We start from the raw sequence: 6863 nt of genomic DNA on the forward strand, positions 1-6863 counted from the left end.
TGTTCACCAGGGCGCCTTTGGGGAAAACCAGGAGTAATTGCCACAAACTCCTGGAAAACTGTTTCAGGCTTAACATTAGGAAAATGTTCCTCACAGTTGGTGTGTCCAGATTGTGGAATAAGCTCCCTCCAGAGATGGTGCAATCACCTACCCTGGAAATCTTCAAGAGGAGACTGGACAGTCGTCTTCTTGGGGTCACCTGACCCCACCTGTCATCTTTTGTGCCTGGTGCAGGGGGCTGGACCCAATGATCTTCTGAGGTCCCTTCCAGCCTTACAGTCTATGAATCTATGATCAAGCTACATGAGGAAAAATAATGCCTGGGAAAGGGGAAACCTGGGAAGATGAGTAAATTCTTTTCCACTTGCTATCTTTGAATATCAGAGTTCAGTATGGACTCTGCTCTTAACAAGGCTCAGAATACAGACCTTAGGCCAGAACCTACTTCTTGCTTTGAATCTGGAAGTAAAATGGAGTACTCCTGTGTTCTGTACACTGTTGGGATTGTGATGAAAATTCAGTACCACAAACACTTGCATTTTAAGTCACCTTCACTCCTAACAGCAAATAGTGACTCTGTGGCTACATAATTCCACAGTAATTAGAGCACATCATTTCTGTCTCATATTGACACAAAAGAGTTAAGCGTCTCTGTTAATTTTTAACACATTTTTTAAAAAGTAGCTCATTTTCCATCACATTGGTAGAGTGATGGAGTATTAGTCCCTTGAAGATTTAATGCTGGTGGGGGGAGTTCCAGGTCTATTAAAACTCACAGCAAAGCTTTAGGTGTCGAGTAAGTAAGTAGAAGCACTCAGTTTTACAGATGAAGAAATGGAGGTAGAAAGAGCGAGAGAAAGATCAGCAAACTGGCTCAAAGTCTCCATGAGTAAGAAGCAAAGCAGGAATTATAACCTTTTAGCCCCCTGGCCACTTAACTATTAGACTCGCTGAAAAGAGAACAGTACCATAACAATGGGTGGATAAGCAGGGCACGAGTACTGGGTGCTGCTGAAGGGGATGCTGGCATGGAGCTAGGGATGGATGCATAGATGCCCCTCTCCCTGCCTGGCATTCCCGCTACTTCCCTCCAGTGGCTCCATTGCTGGCAGCAGAGAGGGCAGAGCAGTGGTGATGCACAGTGCCCTAGGTGTTGGTGGTACATGGTACAAAAGAGCAGCAGCTGGAGGTTTGCTTGTATGAGGGTAAATGTTAACTCCTTTTTGTTATTGAAAATTTGTGTTTAAATGGTTATTCAACGTGTATGGTGGTAGCAAAAAAAAATGAGGTGACAACTCCCCCACAGCAGCAAACTACTGCATGTTTCTATCACACAGTTCACTGCCACCACCGAGTGTGAAGAACTGGCTAGTTATGTCTCTAAAAAAGAAACCTGTCAAGGCCGAGAACTCCAAGGGAAGTGGTAGACTCTCTATATCTTGAGGTCTTCTGATCCTAATCAAGTCTCTATCTATAAGATCTTCCACTCCATTTGGCACTAGTGTAGCCTCACTCAGAGTACTGTCTTGAGTTTGGGGCACAATAGATCAAGAAAGAAGTGGATAAATTGTATAGTTTAGCAAAAAGCAACAAAAATGATTAGAGGTCTGGGAAACAGCACTTATGAAGAATGCCTGAAAGACCTAAGGCGATATAGTCTGGACAATAGAAGACTTACAGAGGAATGATAATGGTCTTCAAATATCTGGAGGGTGCTTATAAAGTGGATGGTGATAGACTATTAGCTCTGTCCACAGGTGACAGGACAGAGAACAAGTATCATACGTTGCAACAAGGGAAATTTAGGTTGGACATTAAGAAGAATTTTCTCTCTGTAAGGTTAGACAGCAGATCACTTGAAGTGGCTGTGGAAACTCAAGCTCCATTTTTAAGGGCATGTTAGGCAAATCGGGAATGCTTTATACAGGGATGATCCTGCCTTGCGCAGGGGGGTGGATTTGAATAAACTTTTGAGATACTTTCCACCCCATTTTTCTGTGATTCTACAATTGTCACATCTGCTTCACTTAACCACAAATTGCTGGGCTCAATGCAGAGGTAGCTGGATGAAATGGAATGACCTTGAGTGTGGTACACAAGAGATCAGATTAGATGATCTAATGATCTCATCTATCCTTAAAAAATGCCCACATCAATCTTGTGCTAATTGTCATAGCTTCATTGATTTCCATGGAATTATAACAGTAAACATTAGGTCTGTGCAAAGCTTCAGCCACTGATTTGATTCAGCAGAAATTCAGCCCAGTTCGGTAGCCAAATCTTCAAATCTGAATCAAATCAGGAGACTCTTTAATGTCTCTGAATTGAATCAGAACCCTCCAAATTGGTTTGGAGAGATTCAGAAAGATTCAGCGATTTGGTCATAGACATAGCTTTAAATGTTTTTTCTATATACCTCAAGGTACCAGGGGGGCTTGGGAATGCTGTGATGGTGGGGCAGATAGAGTGTCCCACAGGAGCACGGGGGAGGGGGGTCCTCAGTGTGCTCAGCAGCAGACCCGGAAGTGGATCAGAAGTGCTTCCAGTCCACTTCTGGGTCCATTGTGGAGCATGCTTGGGGGCCCCCTCTCACCCCTCTGGCTCAGTGAATGTTGCCTCCTGGGTCTGGGGGGGGCACCCAGGGCCCTGCCATGGCTGATCACTGAGCCAGCGTGGCATGGTGGAGAGCCCCCAGCTCTCTCCCTGGTGGACCTGGAAGTGGACCAGAACTACTTCCAGTCCACTTTCGGGTTCGCCACTGAGCATGCGGGGGTTGTCCCCACACTCCTGTAGGATGCTTCATCTGCTCCAGCATTGCAGCATTCATGAGCCGTGCCTGGTAACTCGAGGTATGTGGAAAAAACATTTAAAGCTGTTTCAATGGCTGAATTGCTGATTCTCTGAATCAGCATCGAATCTTTGGATTCAGCCAAAGAGAACAGGGGACAGTGATTCAAATCACTGTCCCTGACTCAGGCAGAATCTGAATTGAATAGGGCCTGTTTCGCACATCCCTATTAAACATTAAGTTAGGACTGACCCCTTTCTCCATAGCTAAGAGGAAAGACTTATCTTTTTAGTGAACTAATCTATCTACCTTTACATAAACATATGTCGCATATCCAAGGAGTCTGATCATACATTTAAAAGCACTATTACAAATCATGCAGAGGGTGTGTGGGAAAGACATACCTCCATCAGACAAGGAGAGAAGCTGGTGGGATGCCGTGCCAGAAGTGGAACAGTGTGAAAATGAGACCGCAGAACTCCTGCCCACCGCGGTGAAGAAGGAAAAGAAAAAAAACCCTGCTGAGTCAGAAGGAGCCTGGATCAGCTCCTGTGTCAGTGTGGTCATGCTTTATAACAGCGTGCTGGGGCTGACTCATGGGCCAGAACACTGCAGCCAGGATAAAAAGCCTGGCAGAGGCCAGATATTGAAAGTGGTCCCACCACAGAGACATGGTGGCTACCCCAGGAAGGGGTTTCATTGAAAAGACTAAGCCAGAGATGGCTCCATAATTTACCAGAGGAGTCATTGTGGGGGACAAGAGATCCACAGCACAGACTGGATCACCACACAATTAGGGAGAGCAGGTACCAGAAGACAACCACACCACAGCAAGTATAAGATGCCAGTAGAGGGCGGGACTCCGGGGAACATGACATTTGTTGACCCACAAGACATGTAAATAAGTCAAGGTGTGGCCATGATCAAAAGAATAAAATAATGTCTTGGTTCTGCTGCAGTAAATCTAAAGGTGTAAGATATCAAAAGAGTACGTCATAATAATCCAGGTGGCTCAAGTAACAATGTCTTCAGTTGGTGTTAGGTGGGGTGTAGGGGAGGTGGAGCCCCAAGCAGGAAGGACAAACGGAATAACCAGAGGAAGGTACCAGAAGGGACATGATAAATCATCTTCCTGCCAATCAAAATTAATTTTCTAGCAAAGACGTGGCAGGAGACCCCCCCGGGATACCGACTGAGGTCCAATCTATTAACAAGCTTGTTCTTCCCTTAAAGCGATGGTGAAGCCAGAGAAATCCACATGGACTTGACGCACAGGTGAAAGGCATGGAAAGTTACAGGGTGGAATATGATCAGCGCAGAAAGTCTCCTTGGAACTGTGTCTTCTGAACTCAAAGAAATCTCACCTGGTGTAAGATAAAGTATGAAATAAAATATTTCAGAGGCTTAAAAAATAGGCAGATTTGGATAATGTTGTCTTTTGGGGGCAAAGGCAAAAGGCACATCCTTGTTTCCAGGCTGATCCTGTCCTTTCTGGCTAAATTTCTAAATTTCATGAAAAAACTGAAATTTCTCAGTAAAATGTTTGCAAACAGAAGTATAATATAGAAAAAAAAACAAAAAACAAAACTTAACATATATCCCCTTTAGAAACAGCTACATTGTTTCAGAGAATTTGTTTTTAATATTCAACTTGAGACAGACATTCAGAATGAAAAATGTAGGCTTAAGCTAAAATGTTGTTCCAATTAAAAGCCACAACAAACATGGTTTCACCCTGGAAAATGCAGAGCAAGCTTAATTCTAGACATTGCACTACCTGTTCTGCCTATTATTCAGCTTCTCCCTGCCCACAACTGTACAGCTTAGAAAGATTTTATTCTGAGGTATTACTGTCTGTAGGAAGTGATGTTTCCTACATAGAACCCCACAGATAGTGCCACCTTTATATTTTTCTCCCCCATACAGAATGAAAAATATGGATCTCTCAGAAAGAAGCACCTCGTACATAAGACAAGACTGTTTTTTTTCCTGCTTGAACATCTTCCTACCTTTAGCAGGCACCTGTTTTAGCTGTGATCTGGTCCCACCTACATATCTATACATTGCTCTTGCTATTATATATGTGAGGATATGGACATGTACTAGGAAGGGGATTTAAACTCAGTTAAGACCCTATGAAATAATATCGGCAGATGTGTGCTTAAGTAATCTGAATCTGAGAGACTACCCTAGGAAAATACCTATGACTGGAACTGGAGTCACAATTTCAAGATGGCTAGAAAGAGGGTTTTTGGTTTGTGGGGAATTCCTGAAAATGAGAAATCCTGATAAAGTTTCCCTTTGGAAACACTGGCTTCCCAAATGACAGGAGTTTCTGGGGGCCTGTAAGTGCTGAGAGATTCAGCCTTTCCAGCCACGTTCAACAGTCAGACTGATAAGAACCATTTTTCACTGAGCAGCAGGGGAGGGAGGGATCTGCCAGGATCTTTGGCTCCTGGATACCCCCATCCTGCCTCTCTGCTAAGCCACAGACTTGAACAGCATGCTCTGACTTACAGTTTTGCAGCAAGCACATGGAAACTGTAAGCAGTAACATAACAAAGGGTGGATGAATGGGACACCAGTGCCTACCAGGCACTGATGTATGGGGGTGTCACAGTGGTGGCCCCTGAGTAGCCTGAGCAGTGGTGGCAGCAAGAACAGCTTCTGCTGAGCAGAGAGCCCATGTGGCAGAGCAGCCCGTGGTGGCAGCAGCAGCAGGAGCCAGGTTCGTTTGAGTCTTTGGTAAGACTGTCAGTAACCTTGCTCGGCAACCCCCCTCCCTTCCCCCTTCTGCCCTCATTACAACTCTTCCCTTCTACCCCCCACCACCAGCACCTTGCCCAGCATACCATCATTCCCAGTTACAACCTTTGATCTGTAGTAGAGATGCTGGAAACCGACTGCTCCAGCACCTGTCACCCAGAAGCACTAGATCTGACAGCCCTGGGGTGTGTGTGTGGCAGGTCTGTCCTAGAGCTGCAAATATATTCCTGACAAAGGCTGGGGCTCCTGCAATATTGGATTCCCTGCTCTGGGGACCACCTATAAGGCAGATTTCTCCAGACTGCAGATTCAGAGCTTCCAGGGCCCCCAAACCTAGGTCAGCCAGCCAGGAATCAGGCTTAACCCGCTCAGGTTCAGTAAAAATTCCTTGAGCCCCAAAACAAAAATATTGTGAGGACAGAGAAAGAGGTGTCCCACGAAGTTTTGTCTCACCTGAAACTGTTTACCCAGCTCTTATCTGAACTGTGCAGGAAGCAGGATCTCGCAGACACCACAGAAGCCACTTCCCCATGGAGTGGGTATGTTAAATTGTTATGGGTGGCTGCTTTATGTGGCAGACGGTGTTCAAGCGGCATTAGATTTTGTTATGGAAGAACGGGTGCGTGTATTTAACAAAAAATCAGTCCTGGGGTTTTTTTCCCCCCAGATGTGATGGAGTCAAGTGTGCAAAATATCATTCTACATATACATTACATTCTGATCCCACATGTCTGAAAGCATGGAGGATAATAAGAAAGTGGGGTTGAAGGGATCTCAAAAGGTCATCAAGTCCAGCCCCCTGTTCAAAGCAAGATCATCCCTGGTTAAAACCATCACAGACATAGTTTCAGATGTAGTCAAAACCTACAGCTTCCTCTGGTGTCATCAGGAACCATGAGGACTGGGTTTTTAAACCAGGGGATTTTAAACAAATGTGCTGGTTAACTGTCAAGGTGCAGGACACAGCAACTAAATGAGGATATAATATTGGCTCTTTCTGAGTAAAGCATTTTGAGATCTATGGGTAGGAAGTGGTATATGAGTGAGGTATGAATTATAATTGTCATTACTGTCCAAGAAAGGACCTTGTTATTGTAGTATGGTTAAAAATAGTGAGAGGCAGTTAAAAATCTAAAATCTAAAGTTCTCCCTTTAGGAGCAAATGCCAGAAAAACCACATGTAAAGATCCCTTGTTGGCAAAGCAAAATGCACAGCAGTAAACCATGCACAACTCAGTCCATGACCCGGAAATGTTAAAGCCATAGACAGTGGAAGCCATCCCTCCTGGATATAAAAGAGAGAGACTGC

The sequence above is a fragment of the Alligator mississippiensis genome, chromosome 1, assembly GCF_030867095.1.
Source record: "Alligator mississippiensis isolate rAllMis1 chromosome 1, rAllMis1, whole genome shotgun sequence".
In the NCBI taxonomy this organism is placed as follows: domain Eukaryota; kingdom Metazoa; phylum Chordata; order Crocodylia; family Alligatoridae; genus Alligator; species Alligator mississippiensis.